Consider the following 17,104-nt stretch of genomic DNA (forward strand, 5'->3'; position numbering starts at 1 on the left):
ATTTTCCCCTGTCCGAATTTAAAAGTAGCCCGATGGGTTAGTGCCTTGTTGTTATTGCTATTATTATATTTTATAAGCAAAAAACATTCTTATTTTTATAATGTTATGAGAGATGTTATATTGTGTATTAAGAAATTATTGTCACAATGATAAATTTTTTATATTAAAAAATGTATATTAAGACACATTTGTGGATTTTCGTGAAATTTGGTGTATACATTTTTTTTATATATTGTGTATGTTTTTTGTTTTATGAAGGTAAATGAAGCAGAAACATAATAATAAATATGTGTTTGAAGGTATAGCTTGCCGCTTCTTTTAAGTTACTTATTTGTGCTGGTCAACATTTTTTCCCCTCTATTAAAAACTGAAATGACACTACTGCAGACTGCATAAAAAAAGTTGTTATGTCTTACATATTAACTAAGATAGGTAGTATACTATTAAAATTAGTAAAAATGTAATATATAATACCTATTATAAAATAAATGTATAACTATATGTCTATAGAAACATTCTTGAGTCTTGTTACATTTTATAAATTATTATTAGCTATTTAATATTACTTATTATTGATAACTCTACATATTTTTTTAAATAAAAATGTTTTTATGTAGTTAATTAAGTTTTGCTTTGCTTTGTGTTGCTTTACTCTGTTTCAAGCTTAAGCTTCTTCCAGAGAGATTGATGTAAGTGTTAAAGTATTGTGTAATTTTAATTGATATTTATGTTAATCTAAGGGGTCTTCTTTTGAATAGTTCTTTATGGCTTTTTATATTTACTATGGTTGAAATGTGTTTGTAATTATAATTTTGAAAACGTTGAGTTATTTTATTTTTCTCAATATTTACGGCCTCTCTGATCGATGGTATGTTTAATGACATTCTTGCTGAGTGGTTTGAAACGAACTAGTCGCTCCATGTTAACATTTTCAAAGTTTTGGATTGGAATGTTTTGAGCTTTGTCCAACTTGATTTGGAAATGTTTGCGGTCCACGCAGGAGTGGCATACAAAATTATGAGTCACATATATATATATATATATATATATATATATTAAAAATTTAGAGTTTAGTTTTGAGTGGAAGTGGACTGTGCTCATTGATGAGAGGAAACAGTGAAAGTTTTGCTTCAGATGCTTTCCGTAACGCTGTATTTATGTGATTGACGAAATTCAGTTCGGACTCAATGGTTATTTTTAGATATTTGACTGTATTGGACCAGTAAATCTGGGTATTTTCAAAATGTAAGGTTGTGGCTTGATACATTGATTTGATTATGAACATGATTGCTTTTGTTTTTGACGGATTAATCGTTATTTTCCATTGCACGAACCAAGGATCGACAAGGTCTATTTGTCTTTGTACTATTTTTATTGCTGCATTGTGTGTTGCGCTTGAAGCGTAGAAAAACCGTATTATCTGCGAAGAGGTCGATATTGGTTTTTACATCTTTAGGTATATCATTGATGTAGACAGAGAATAGATGTGGCGATAGACATAACCCTGGTGGGACGCTTGCACTTACGAGGTATTTTTTTTTTATCTAGGAATACAATAGGTTGCCAATTTTGATTTTAAATGTTCTGTCTTGGAGAAATGATCGGAGGAGGTTGATAAGTTGTTGAGGAACTCCATGCTTAGTAGTTTAAATATAAGATCTCGTGCTAGACTTTATCAAAGGATTTCTGGATGTTCAGAAAGATGGCTGCTGTTTTGTCTTTTGTGTATGATGTATAGTTTTCAGTTACTGAATCTATTATATTAATCAGCTGTATAGTCTTATTATGTTACAATCTGAAGCCATATTGCTCTGAATGGATTTTTGGCATGATGTATATTTTATATTTTTAATCTTACAAGAAGTCTTTCTAGTAATTTTCTCATAGTATTAAGTAGAGAAATCGGTCTATGATTAGTGAGATTTTTAGGGTCCTTATTCGGTTTTGGTAGCATTACGACTACTGATTCTTTTCATGGTTTTGGAAAGTATTCAAATCTGGTACAGGCATCGAATATTTGGAAAAGATAGTACCTACGTGAATTTCTTTCCACTCCGTTTCAAAGAGCAATTTGAAATCTTGTCTAGACTGGAGAAATTTTATTGGGGAGTCCGTGGATTGCTTTAAGTACTTCACCGGGAGAGAAAAATAATGATTTTTTGTATAATATTGCCTCATCGTGCTGCTCTATGGATTCGCAAACTACTTTGTCGATCCAGCAACGGGAGTCTGGAGTTTTGAACTTATTTTCCATTGAGTGTGCAAACAGGTTGATCTTAGCTTCAGGGTAGAATTGAGGATTACCTTTTGATCTTGAAGTGGATGGACTAGAGAGGTTTTTCGAAATAGTCTTCTATCAAGTTTGTAAAGCTTTGACTAACCTTGAAAGTTGTTTTCTATTGATCCCAAAAAAGTGGTCCATTAGTTTTCTGTGTGTGATTGTAGCAGATATCTTATGAGGGAAATTTGTTCATCTTTTGCTCGTAACTCCCGTTTTTCTTGATATTGTTTTGAATAAAGAATGGTAGATCATTTTTCTTATTTCGAGCAGAGAATATGACTAAATTATTTTCCAGTTTTTTTGAAACGGTTGACGTCAGTTGAATTATCAGGCTATAAATTTGGTCTTTAGTCCTTATTTTTGGAAGGGAAAATGATCAACTCTCTCATTTATTTCACTAATGATTCCCAGTTGATTACATGTAAAGGTTTAGGTGAATAGGTTTGTGCTGCCTATAACGAAATGTCTAGTAGTATTGGAATATATAGATCAGAGGATAGTTCCTGTGTAATGTTTTCTAGCATGTAATATATTTTTCCCGTTTTCAATATTGCAATTTGCAATGTCAAGTATATCAGGTAGGCGTCTGATGTCCGCAGGATATCTTGTTGACATATTTGGGGTGGCTACTGTTGTGTCAATTTTTGAGTTGAGATATTTATTTAAAGTTTTTTCTGCTTGGTTATTTATTCAGCTGTTCCATGCTCTATGTCTTGCGTTTAGGTTCTCTGCTATTATCAAATTCTGTTGAGCGTATAAGCGGTTTTCTATATCTTTAGTTTGGAGTGGAGTATCCGGAATTTTATAGATTGATATCATTCGGATATTATATTGACTTAGTGTCAGTTGAATGATTATGTTGGCAATCGAATTTTTATGGATTTCGATTAGCATATGGCTGAATTTTCGGCTTACCAGAATAGTTGATCCATCCGCTGGTGGTCGACCATTGATCATGTGTTTGTTGGTTGTGTATGTAATACAATTTGGAAGTTTGAATTATGTGTTTGATAGCAGGTGAGTTTAATTTAGTAGGATTATGTCAATTTTTTTTTCTTGGACTAAATTGAGGAGTTCAAGGCGTTTCAGATTTAATCCTTGGAATTTCCAGAACATTATTCTGGTGAAATTCATAATCGATTTTTTAAGTTGAGTAATATTGGAATACTATGGTGGATTATGATTGTTTTTAAATCATTGTTCCCTGAGGAGATGTTTACAACCAAGTTTTGGAATTGTTCACAATTTGACTTGATGTTAGAGTTGTCTTTAGGTTTAGTACAATCAGGGTAGGTGATGTTTGGTTGAGTGAGAGTGAGATTTATTGATTCTGGTAAGTTTGATTCAATTCGAAATAACGGTTTCATATGACAGATTTGATCTGGCATTTTCAGTCTGAGTGGATGTTTCTTTTCTGTTCTTGCATGATGGCTGTGCATTTCTTAAACTGTTTTGTGTGGTCTACATCGCAGTTTAGACATTTTGATTTTTCTTCTGGATTTTTGTTGCAGTCTTTTACTTTATGTTTGCCAGTGAATTTAACACGTCTAGGAGAAACGCCAAAGTGTAAGCTTGAGTGACCGAATTGTTGTAATGTAGCATTGCGCTAGTGTGTTTGATTTATAACTTTATATTTTTACTGTTATGAAAGACAGCGAATGAAGGTTGAAGATCTACTTATTTTCCAGTGTGTTTTTTAAAATAACCATGTGAGTGGGTAGTTTTTGGTCTTGTTTACGTCGGTTATTGTGTACCCTAAGTTGATCAGTTCATCCATGCTTCAAATGTCTGTGATTTTCTTTAGGAGACCTTTTATAACTTTTTATAGCGTTCTTTTATCAGAGAAGATGTATGTATGGTATTCTGTGTTTGATGTTGTAAAGTATTTTTAAAATATTTTAAATAGTTCAATGTTATAGCACTGAATTTTTATGGAATTGGTGCCAAAGGATTTTGCTTCAATTTTTTTTTCGTATGGCGCTATATCCGGGAGTAGGCACGAAAGCCTAGTTCGAACGCCTATTTTGCAGAATTTCTATTGGGGCACCCGTAGGTTTCTGTCATGCCCTGGATAGGGGGATGGTGGCACATGTTCGGACACCGTGACTTGCCCGGAGAAAAATGTCGCCCGATGGTCGAGGATCAAACCCGGTCCGGCTGAGCCACAGCCGACGCGTTAGACAGCTCGGCCACCTCGTCCCCCCATTGCTTCAATTGAGTTTTCTGAGACATTAATCATAAGTTTGTCCACTATTTTTCTCCAGGCTAAGTCTTTGAGAATAATTGGTGGAATTTTCGGAATGTTTTTTTTTACGCCTGTGTATAAAATTAGAATGAATGGATTGGTTGTCATCTTCGATTGGAGAATTTTGATGAATGATGGTAATCATTTTTATTTATATTGACTTGGGTTTCGATTTCCTTCTAACAGAATGATCAATTGGCAAATTTAACTTGGCTCATAGAAGTTCGGAGGCAATTCTTCCTCACTGCAGCTAATAATAAGGCTTACACTGCAAAACCAAGTTAAAACTCTTTTTTTGTTAGTACCTATCTTATAAGAGCTAATATAATTAATATTTATAAATTTCTTTATAATTTTATTTATCCTTCCCCTTACAAAAAAAAAAAATTGTAGTAGGGACCTACTTTATTTTTAAAATATTGAGTATTTATGCTTTATTTTTCGATCTGGGATTTCTTATAAATAATATTCTGAAAGTCGTTAGATGCTTTATGTATTGCATTTGATCGTCCAGTTAGAGCGATAACGGTAGCCTTATCTGTCGCCAAATTCTTGAACTTTATATTTTGTTTCTATTGTCTTTATTAAGAACCATCCTTAAGACCTTAACAGTCACTCGCTGTTGTTGCCATGATTATTTTTATACCTAATAATATAAATAATATAGATTCTCCGATAAACGAATCGGTTTATAATGCTATTCATAAGGCCTTTAAGAATTCTTTTTGATTCAAATGTATAGCCTTTAGGTATAACCATAGATAATACATAATTTTATTATCTATGGGTATAACATAAGACATTTTTTTTTTTTTTTCATAATAATCAATAATGCCATATGCAGCCATATGCTAATAATAATAATAATTATGCCATATGTTATTATCACCTCTTATATTCTAGCTCTTCATTAGAAAAATTTCATAAGTTCCCGAAATATACTAGGGTCAAAGTTATAACTTAATTTGAAGCCGAGATCGGTGACATAATCTGATAGGCATACATGGTATATTGTCCACACTAAAATAAAGTAATAAGCAGGAGTGGCTTCAGAGAGGAGGGGGTCCTAGAGACCTAGACTTACTCTCAGTTAAAAAATTGTATATTGTAAATTAATAAAAGCAAAATTACAGAAATTTTAATACACCTATGATTAGTAGATATCGAATGTTTTCTGAAAATAAAGACTTAATCATAATATTATATTATGTAAATTTATTTATGTATATATTCTTAAAATTATTTTTATAATGTGTCATTATAAATTACATATTGGATTGATGTAAATTTATGTCTAAAAAAATTATTGACTAAGAATAATAAATAAATTATTTGAAAAAAATAACATTTAATTTAAATATTATTCAAATTGGCGGTTACAAAAATATTTTCTTTATTTCAGTTGATTTATCATGGTTTTACCTTATATTTTCTCTTTTATTTTATGTTTTTACTGCAGTGACTTAATTCCGGTACATTTCCTAAACTGTTTGTAAATCCACCAGTGTCCAAAATTCTCATTTGGATGTTATAAAACCTTGAATATATATTTTAAACTATGCACATAAAAAAGTAGATATAATTAATGAGTAAATAAAGATTAATTACTTCATTTACTTATTTTTTCGCAAGATTTAGGTCATAAAAACTTTTACTATTTATCTTTATTGGTACCCTTAATTAAGAATTTTACCTACATCTAATAATTATTATATTTCATTTCAGATTTTTATATTGCTGTAAAAGTGGAAAATATAATTTAAAGACACTACCTATAATTTATAAAAAAATTTAGTGAAATAATTGTTAAGGGAATACCTATATATATATATATATATATATTGCTATATGCGTTTGGTACATAAATGTACCATTTGGTCGGGTGATAAGCCATAATTAAGATTATGCATAATAGTAACAACTTATATACGCATAGTGCATAGGTACTACGACCTATTTTATATCAATAATGTATAATGTTTTTAATTTTAAATTAATAACAGTTGTATAAATAGTTGCGTAGACACAAAATTGAATTCGAATCGCCTAGTGTGTTATCCACTTAAACTTAAAAAGCACGATTTTTTTCAGATATTCGAGGTTTAAGCTGGCTGTTTGGACGAAATTACACGTGTTTTTTAATTTTTAAATGAAGAATAACGTTACTTATTTTGTTGTAATTGAAAAATATAATTTGTGGAGTTTTAAAATTTTGAATGTTATTATATATATATATATAATGTTATATTATATACCTATTTATAATGTTATTATATAACCTATGTTATTGTATTTTATACACACAATAACATTTTCAATTGCAATATTTTTAGAAATAATTAATTTAAACAACCTACTGTATTAGTGTATTACTAAAAGTAAAATAAATTTCTTTAATAGCTCCCTACATAGGTAAAAATAATATTTAAATTATACTTAGTATTTTAGTAATATAGGCTGATAACTAACTTCGCTAAGAATCATTTTATACAGTGGTTATGTATCATTGTATTAAAATGTAATTCATTCATTATTGTGACTCACACGGCACCTATTGCACATTAGAGCGGTACCAAAATTCCAACCTTTTTAATACATTGTCATTTATTAAAAAAATTTGTCGGTTATGCTATGCAGTCACATAACTTTATTTTAGATGATTAAGTTCGAGGGGATAGCAGGTTGTATAATTTGATTTTTATTTCAATTGTAAAGGTTCCGATGAAAATATTTTATACAAAATGGAAACTGAAAAAAAGCATTTAAACCTTGTAATGAGTATCAAGGGATTGAAGTAGCCTTAACATATTACTGGCGTTTACTAAGGCATACGCCTTTTGCCCCAATTCAATGTTGCCGCGTCATTTAATCTTATAATTTATTATCACATAAACGTTATAAAGGGTGTACATAATGGGACGAGCTTGATCTTAATCTATGCAATTATGTTATTTGCAACTATATTTTAAATATCATCATTCATCACATATTATACAGGAACTAATTATAATAAATTATAATTCTCGCGCAAGTATCGAGGTATCCTACCAAAAAATTTAAATACATTTTATTATTCAATAAAAATCTTTATCCTGATCACTGAAATTTTTAATTTGCAAATAAAAATTTATAGTATCAATCTTCTTGGTAAAAATTTGAATGTTATTGATTGTTGAAATTGAATCGGTTTATAATAATGCAGTAGTCAGAGATTCAGAGGATGTCCATATTCTTAGTCGATAGTGGTGATTTCCAAGAGCGTAAAACTGCAATACTAATAGATTTCTAATAAAGAAATAAATTAAATTTTTTAAAACATGTGCGTTAATTAAACTGTAATGCAATATATATGAAGGATTCAGAAAAATAACTGTCATATCGTTTTTGTGATTCTTAGGAATTTTATATACATAGGTAGGTAGTTATAAATAGAGCCATAGAAGGAAAAAAATTTAATTTGACCGAAACAGTATAAGATAGGTAAGTACAAACAATAAAGGTTCATTATTGCTACATTGGTCGAATCTAAAAATCTATTGAGTTTTTAGAAGATTTTTAATAAATTAATAACTAACAAGTATTATCAATCGATTTTTAATTATTTTATTGCTTAGAATGTTTAGATGTATTATAAACTCATAAAAATATTAAACTTATAAACAACTAGGTACTCAAGTGATTTTAATCGTTTAGATCATATTTTTTATATTAGGGTGTTAGTAGCGTTAAAATATGTGTAGGATAAAAATTTTAAGTCTAGTCATTTTTAAGTACCTAATAAACTATTAATTTTAGTTTATATTGTTTTCGTTAATAAAGTGCAAGGTTTATAGATTATAGTTTCTAATAACCTTGAATAAAGTATATAAATAAATAATTTTCTGATGATACTGATAAAGAACCGAGTAAAGATCGTCTACACAACTACTATAGTCTCTGAATGCCAATTGTAATATCTAATTATTATCATCAGGAAAGTTATTGTTGTGCTGATATCGATCCTACGATTTATGAGGTTATCGGCACCGGATTCGAGACTGTGTTAAGCCGTCAAGGACGGGAGAAAGTGAAAATAAGACGAATGGATCTTCACAGGAAAAATCCTAAATTATTCCAATATGGAGTTACAATACTATTATCACAACATATTATACTTATCTTATCACTGTAAGTCTGTAAAAGTGTAAAACATGAATCAGTTATCTTAATAAATTACAAAATAGTATAATATTTTCAATTGTGAATAATACATTTTTAATATCGCATACTGGCATACTTATTACTTAAGACTTAAAAATTAGTATAAATATAACTTTCTAACTATTGAAACCCATAATTGATAATAATTATTTCTTATCTCACGTATATGCGAGGCGTGTCCAGAAAGAAAGTGTACTCAATTTTTGTAGGCTTCAAAAAAATGTATTTAAAAAAAAAAAATAACGTGGTTACATTAATATATTTGTGTGCTATTTTTCTACAATAGTCACCATTTCTTTCAGTGCAGGTTGTGAGACGGCAGATTAATTTTTTTATGCCTGCCTCGTAGAACTCTGCCGCCATCTCCTTTGTCCACTTGTCGACCTACCCCTCACTTCCTCGTCAGCTGAACATTTTTTTCTACCCGTGTGCTTCTTCAGGGAAGTGAACAAATGGTAATCTGAAGGCACCAGGTCGGGGGAATACGGGGGGGGGGGGGGTGGTTCAAAACATCCCATCCAAATGAGTCCAACAATTGCTTCGTGACATTGGCCGTGTGGGGTCTGGCGTTGTCGTGCAATTCACAGTTATTATTTTTCGAATAATAAGAAAATAAGAAAATCGTTGTTTGAGAATTTTTTATTTATGGATGAATATCTAATGTTTAAGTTCAAACGATCGTAAAAAATTAATTTGACTTTCAGTAAATATTTTTTATAGGAAAACTAAATTAATTTTTATTTAAATTTTCAAAACTTAGATAAAAAAAAGGAAATTACTGTGGATTTAAGCTCTATTTTTTTTTTAAACTTTCACTAACAAAAACTTATGATGAGGAACCTTGTTCAACATTTTTAAGTTTTTTTGACAGCAGAATTTGTTTTACTGACATTAATTTAAAAAAAAGCTAATTAAGAATGTAAATATTTCATGTCTATAAAAAAATTTAACACGAGTCAAAAGATTTTGAAAATTTTATGATACTGTACAGATAATGCGAATAGAAATATTCAATGAAAATCTTATGTATCTATGGTATTTTTTTTTTTTTTTGAGTTTACTAAAAGCCAAAATCGATTTTTTTCTAAAATCAGTTTTTTTATTAATTTCTTATTTGTTTTTCTTGACGCTTTTGAATTTTTTGATTTAGACCGGAAAAGTACCAAATAGGTTCTCTTTTCTATCAGAAGAGATGCTGTTAAAGAAAACTAAAGCTTTTGAATGGTCTCAAAAGATGATGAGAGACACACACATTATTGAAAAATCAACACAATATTTATCGTTTTGCTCAGGATCTAATTCAGGTAGGTATAACTATATTCGTAATATAATTAGGGAAATTTTGCACGCACTACGTAAAATATGAATTAAGTTAGGTATTGGAGCACATTCATAAGAATAACTTATTTAGCTATGTTTAATTCTAACCACTTAAATATTCATATATTATATAAATCACCAAATCAATTGATACTTTCTATTTAAAATCAACAATTTATGTCAACCTTCTACAGAATAATATTTTATCATTGTTGAATCCTGATGTGTTTTTGAAAAACTGATTTATCAGTTATCATTATTTTAGATTCTGAACGAAGTGATGAATGTATTGATTTTACAATGATGTGTGTTGTTTTTTGTGTCTGTGTACATCATAACTAGTCGAAATAATGCTTCGATTTCAAACTTTGGGGGTGGTTTCCGATGTAAAATTGAAGATCCTTGGTGCATTATAGAGGTCAAAAGTAAACATTTTCCAACAGTTTTCAAAAAAATTGAGAAAAACAAAAAAAAAAATGACAGAAAAATGGGAATTTTTACGCAAAATCACTTTTTGACCAAATCGATTTTTTTATATGGTTGTAATTCAAAAACTAATCACTGCAAATACTTGAAATTTTCACCAAATGTTTATGTTAGTGTTATCTATATACAGTTTAATTTTCATTTTGACTTTTTTTGAGTTATTTATAGGCCACTGAAATTTTAAATTTTTTTGAGAATTTGTTTTTGAAGTGCCGGTAAAAAAATGTTGGACGACCAAAAAAACTTGAAAATTTAATACAAGGTTCCTTATGAGTTGTTCTTATTGTAGCTAAAAAAATTAAAAATCGTTAGTCACAATTTTTTTAATAAGCGTTTATAGTTCAAAATTTACGAAATCTGTCGAAAACGCGAAAATTAATAAATAAAGGTATTGATAATTGAGATATCTATACCATCTACGAGTTTATCACTTAACATTATTTTTAGTCGCTGAAAAACCTGTGGACGCAACTCGTATATGTGACGAGAAATCCGCGGACGTAACTCGGATGTGTCGTGACAAAATCGCGGACGCAACTCGGACAAAATATCATTTAGGGACGCAATTTATTCGAATGCGCCGGTTTTAACATAATATACCTAACCCCTATCACAAAAAATCCAATCGCTACCACTCTGGCCTTCACGAAGCATGTTTGTACAACACTAGTATAACGTGAGCTAATCGGATAACTTGAAATTTCAAAGTATCCTTTTACATTATATTTTACAAACTATCCTCTTCAGCTAAGTGTAAATGTAACATTTTTTAAAATACCTGATAAAGTGATAAATATAATAATAATTTTCAATAATCTTTTTTCTATCAAATATTTTGTCTGTGATCGATTATTTTCCAATCGACAAAGTTCTACTATCAATAAACATGCTTATAAGATTTATAGTCTAAATAGTTGATTGGAAGACTTGTGTAGATACTTAATTTCAACTTAAATTTGTAGTTTTTTATTATCTATAAAAATTAGCAAAATTAATATTTTATTATATTTATTCCAACTGTAACGATTGTCGTCATCGACATCGTACATTAATTCGTACGCTGAGCATAATATGCTGAGTGTTAATAATACCAAGGTGTACACTGTACATATGTATGCAATATATATTATGCTGACGCGACGTTTAGCACACGTCGTGTTAATGACCGACCGGGACTCCGGACTAGTAGAGTCGATGGTGGATAGAGAGACAGGCTAGAGTCGGAAGTCGATAGTTGGACAACAACCCGAAGATGGCCCGCGGACGACCACCTCATCCCACATCGGATATCGACACCCAAGACACACCATGGCCCGATCGGTAACTCTCAGTTATAATTTATAGGTATGCCTAACATACATATTATTAATTGATGTTTGATATACCTATTATAATTTATAAGACTCGATGTTGTAGTAATAATAATACATAAATATTTAATAACAGTTACACATATATAAATACGTTGAGTTCCTTGCTTCACATAAGGTAACCTTGATTCCTAACGATAATAGCACACACCGAGGTCAAGTCCCGGAGACCTCATTAATATAAACAGCACGTTACACAACTTAAAACAATATATTACAAACATAATACATAACACAATATATACACCATATTGTGCATAAATACATAATATTATAATGTGTGAATATTCTATTATACGGTGTCTATGTTCCTAAAATAAAAATTTATAAAACTAACAAGTTTGAGTTAGGTATCTATACTAGCTCTGACTATGATCACATATTCACATGGTATTTGAAAAGCATTTACTAGTTTTCATTCCCCCCGAGACATTTGATTGTTAAACGGGAAAAGAAAATTGAGTTCACCAAGATAACTTTTAAGATATTTGAAACTAAGTTGATAAACTTTTAATAACGATTTTTGATATTTGAAGAGTTTTTATTTTCGATTAACTCATGTCAAACTAATAAATGAAAAGCAAATTACTCTCACAACAAAAATGTAGGATTTGAATTTACTGTACTAAAATGTAAATCCATCCTATTGCGATAAAGGGCTTAATGGGGGTGAGTAAATGAAAATAAATCATCCGAAGCTGAATATATATTCTTAATTACTAAATTCTTCATTTGTTCGATACTTAAGATGCGTGTTTTATGAATAGTCACGTAAATCCTCCGGGCAATTAAAACAAAATTACAATTAGTAGTTATTTACGCCTGTACAATACTTAAAATATATGTTTCTCTATTGAAACACATTTATTTCACAGAGTATAATGTATTAAAATAATTAAAACGTTTGTGAAATATCTATAGGTACCAGGTACCTACATTAAAACTGTTATTAAAATTTATCTCATACCATATAAATGTATTTTTATTAGGAAATCTAATTGGCTATTCCTATCAATAGACACCAATTTTCATATAATGTATTGTAGCGAATGAATTTAATAAAAAAAATTTGAAAAAATAGAATGAAGTAAACGAGTGTTGAAAATTCATTGAAAATAAATTAGAAATATAATGTTTTATGTCATGGAACTATAATATAAATTATTTATCTATTTATCGGTGTGATCTAATGAGTAATGACTAAGTAGCTTAAAACTTTTCTTTCAAATAATATTACAAATGTATATTTCATCACGAAAAAAATCTTTAGGAGTTTCAAGATAAACATTGTCTGGATAAATTATGTTTGAAAAAGCCTTCTGGCAAATGGGTTGGATGGGTTAGTTTTATATATATATACGATTTCAACAAACAGTAATATTTGAATATTTATTTAGCATCCCAGCCATTAATATCCGTGTATAGTTGTATAAGATTTTACTTTATATAAAATACAATATTTTACATGCATAGAAATATCTACTATTGTAAATTGTGATATGTATTATTTTCAGAAACCATACTTCAACTTTCAGCCATTTTTCGATATTATTCTACCATTAACACTATCATAAATATAAAACTATCATAAGATACTTACCACATTTCACATTCTCCGCAACAAATATTTTATTTTTTAAACTATAATGCTTGTGTGTACTGCAGTCTGCAGTTGACTGTTGTGTAGACTGTAAATGGTTAAAACTCTTCAATAAAACAAGTATTTTAACATTTCACGTAATAACTGATAACATGTTTTTATAAGATTGAAAAAATATAACGGCTTTAAATCATAAATAAGAATAATATTAACTACCTATCCAGTTTGCAAATGCTTACTAATTAACATTTCCTTAGTTAGAATATCGTTATAAATAATACTGTTATTTATTACTATATTTAGTAGGTATACTCTAATATTATCTTTATAATTTTTTTTATAATGAAATTACCACTACATAAGTATACAAGTATTTTAGCTTTAAAATGAATGAATAGCAAAAGGGATTTCTTTCATCAAATAAAACTCCGTAGTGTTTATAGAAAAACATAATTTTGTATATTATATAACATAGATCAAAGAATATGTACAAACACAGTTTCATTAAAAATATATGTTATATTATTACGGTAAAAATAACTGTTGAATACGATAAAATATTTAAAAAAATATTATGAAAATTTATCAAATAAAAAAAATTGTTTAAATGTATATAATAATATACTTAAATACGTACGTTGTACTGTGTATTATGCTAAGTAAATACACTTTTTGCGTACTACCTATACAGTATGCAGTGTGAAACAGGAATACTTGAGCGAAAAAAAAATTATACTAATTAAACGTATGACAAAAATTGTTAATATTATATGATCAGTAAATAATTTTAGAAATATATTCATGTCGGCGAATTCTCAAAAATCATATTTAAAAAAAAGTTATTACTTATTACGTTCCAAATTGATTTAACCAAAATAATATTGAATTAAAAAAAAGCGGGTAAATCGTGGATGTCGCTCTGCTGTACAGTAGGTTACTGCAATGGATGGGATTAAATTCGAATGCAATGATAGGTATCATTGTATACGAAAAACGATTCTGAACGGAGATGATTTGTCAGTCTAGGATATATTATATTTAAATATTGTATATTCTAGTTTGAAACAAATATTTTACTTTTCAATTAAGACGCATTTTGCATAAGGCATGGTTAATCAATTAGTGTAGTTTTCATGTAGTTATCATAATTCATAATACCTTATATTATCATAGATATACGAATACCTGGTTTGAGGATAAATCGTTATCATTACGCGATTTCATAAAAATTTAAAACTCAAACGCTCAAAACATTTTTCCTATAATGACACTTCAAATTTTCTCTATAGTTATTTGAAGCAAAACTTATGGAAAATTTGGTGTTAAATTTTATAACCTTAGATATAAATACAAACAATATTATGAATTTTTAACTACAAAATAATTTGCAAATATTCATGGTTTTGACGAATTTTTGTCAATATTTTAAATTCAAATCCTAATAAAAATTTAATTTGAATTTCCGGTGGACATTTTTTTTGTGATAAAGATTGAAAAACTTGTAAGGAGCCTTGTATTAAATTTTCAAATCTTAGGTATAAAAGGAAAATTTTTTATGAATTTCTAGGATAAAATAATTTACGAATTTTTGTGATTTTTACGTATGTTGTCAAAATTAAAATTTGAATACATGTAAAAAAAAAGTTGTGGCTATACATTTATTTTATTTTTCAACTGCTATTCTAAAAATATATTATGAGCCTTGTATTAAATTCTCAAATCTTAGAATTAAAAAGTCAATATTTGAACTTCAAATACTAATAAAAAAAAATTGTGCCTATGTATTCTTATAATTTTTTAATCACTATAAGAATAACCTATGAGAAACTTTGTATTAAATTTTCAAGTATTTTGATAGGGCCAAAAAGTTTTTATCGACACTTCAAAAAAAAATTTTCAGACAAATTGAAAATTTCAGTCGTCTATAAATATCTCAAAAAAAGTCAAAATATTTTGAAAATTAAATAATGTAAAGAAAATGCCAATCCTAATAACTGGTAAAATTTTCAAGTATCTAGGACTTATACTTTTTGAATAATAACAAATATTTAAAATCGTTTCAGGATAAATCGTTATCGGTACGCTATTTCGTAAAAATTTAAAATTCAAACGCACTTAAAATTTTTCCTATAATGATGCTTCGAGTTTTCTCTATAGCTACTTGAAGGAAAACTTATGGAAAACTTAGTGTTGTATTTTTAATCCTTAATTATAAACGCAAAAATTTTTATGATTTTTCAACTTCAAAATTACTTGCAAATTTTCGCGTTTTCGACAGATTTCGTAAAATTTTGATCTATAAACGCTTATTAAAAAAAATCGTGACTTACGATTTTTAATTTTTTTTAGCTACAATAAGAACAACTCATAAGGAACCTTGTATTAAATTTTCAAGTTTTTTTGGTCGTCCAACATTTTTTTACCAACATTTCATAAACATTTGGTGAAAATTTCAAGTATTTGCAGTGATTAGTTTTTGAATTACAACCATATAAAAAAATCGATTTGGTCAAAAACTGATTTTGCGTAAAAATTCCCGTTTTTCTGTCATTTTTTTTTTGTTTTTCTCGATTTTTTTGAAAAATGTTTACTTTTGACCTCTGTAATGCACCAAGGATTTTCACTTTTACATCGGAAACCACCTCCAAAGTTTGAAATCGAAGTATTATTTCGACTAGTTATGCTGTACACACACAAAAAAAAAAAAAAAAACACATAATTGTAAAATCAATACATTCATCACTTCGTTCAGAATCTAAAAAAAATAAACTACTTGACTTAGATAAATATTTTGACCATCAAAATTATTCTTAAAAACAGAATCAAATAGAATATATTGAATTTATACAATTTTTTATCAAATTAAAATTTTTTTTTATTTTCATTACTAAAAAATAAAACATAAAAAAATGTATCATACATGTAGCACTAGGATTACTTAATGAACAGAAAAAAAATTTAAATACAAAAGTTATTCTTAAAGTCAGTTCAATCTGTTACACCTTGTATAAAAAAAAATAATAAGAAAACACCTATTGATCCATAATTGAATAATACATTTTCGGTTAAAAATCTATAAAAAAAAAAAATTATATCAAGATAAAGTGAAAAATATGAAAGATGTATTTATCGTGATTCAATGAACAAAATTTAGAGTTGTATAATCTATGGTATTTTTTTTTTTTATTGGTTAAGCATCAACTACATAGGTTATTAGCTTTAACAAAAGTATTACAATTTTACATTATTATGTTATTGTACAATTCAATGTTTTTTAGATATAAATTTATGTTTTGATAGTTAGAAAATGCACCAATTGCTTCGTACAGGTTGTCAGGGATATTGAAGTCTTTCTTTGCTTGTTGGATCTGTCTTTGCCATCATAAGGTGTCCATGTGTGAATTTTGTATGGCCTATTCCAAGTCGAATAAGAATTAGCTCATTTTTTCTGTTTAGGTCAGTGTATTTCAGCCAGAGTTCAATAAAGTGTTTAAATTCTCTTAACTTATTTTCCGTGATAGTGTGCTATTCGGTATTCCATAAATCAGAGCAATATGAGTTTATATTTATTTATTTTTATGATTATGGAAAAGTAATAATTA

This window comes from Diuraphis noxia, unplaced genomic scaffold (genome assembly GCF_037042655.1).
Source record: "Diuraphis noxia isolate RWA-SAM2 unplaced genomic scaffold, SU_Dnox_SAM2 contig0001, whole genome shotgun sequence".
In the NCBI taxonomy this organism is placed as follows: Eukaryota; Metazoa; Arthropoda; class Insecta; order Hemiptera; family Aphididae; genus Diuraphis; species Diuraphis noxia.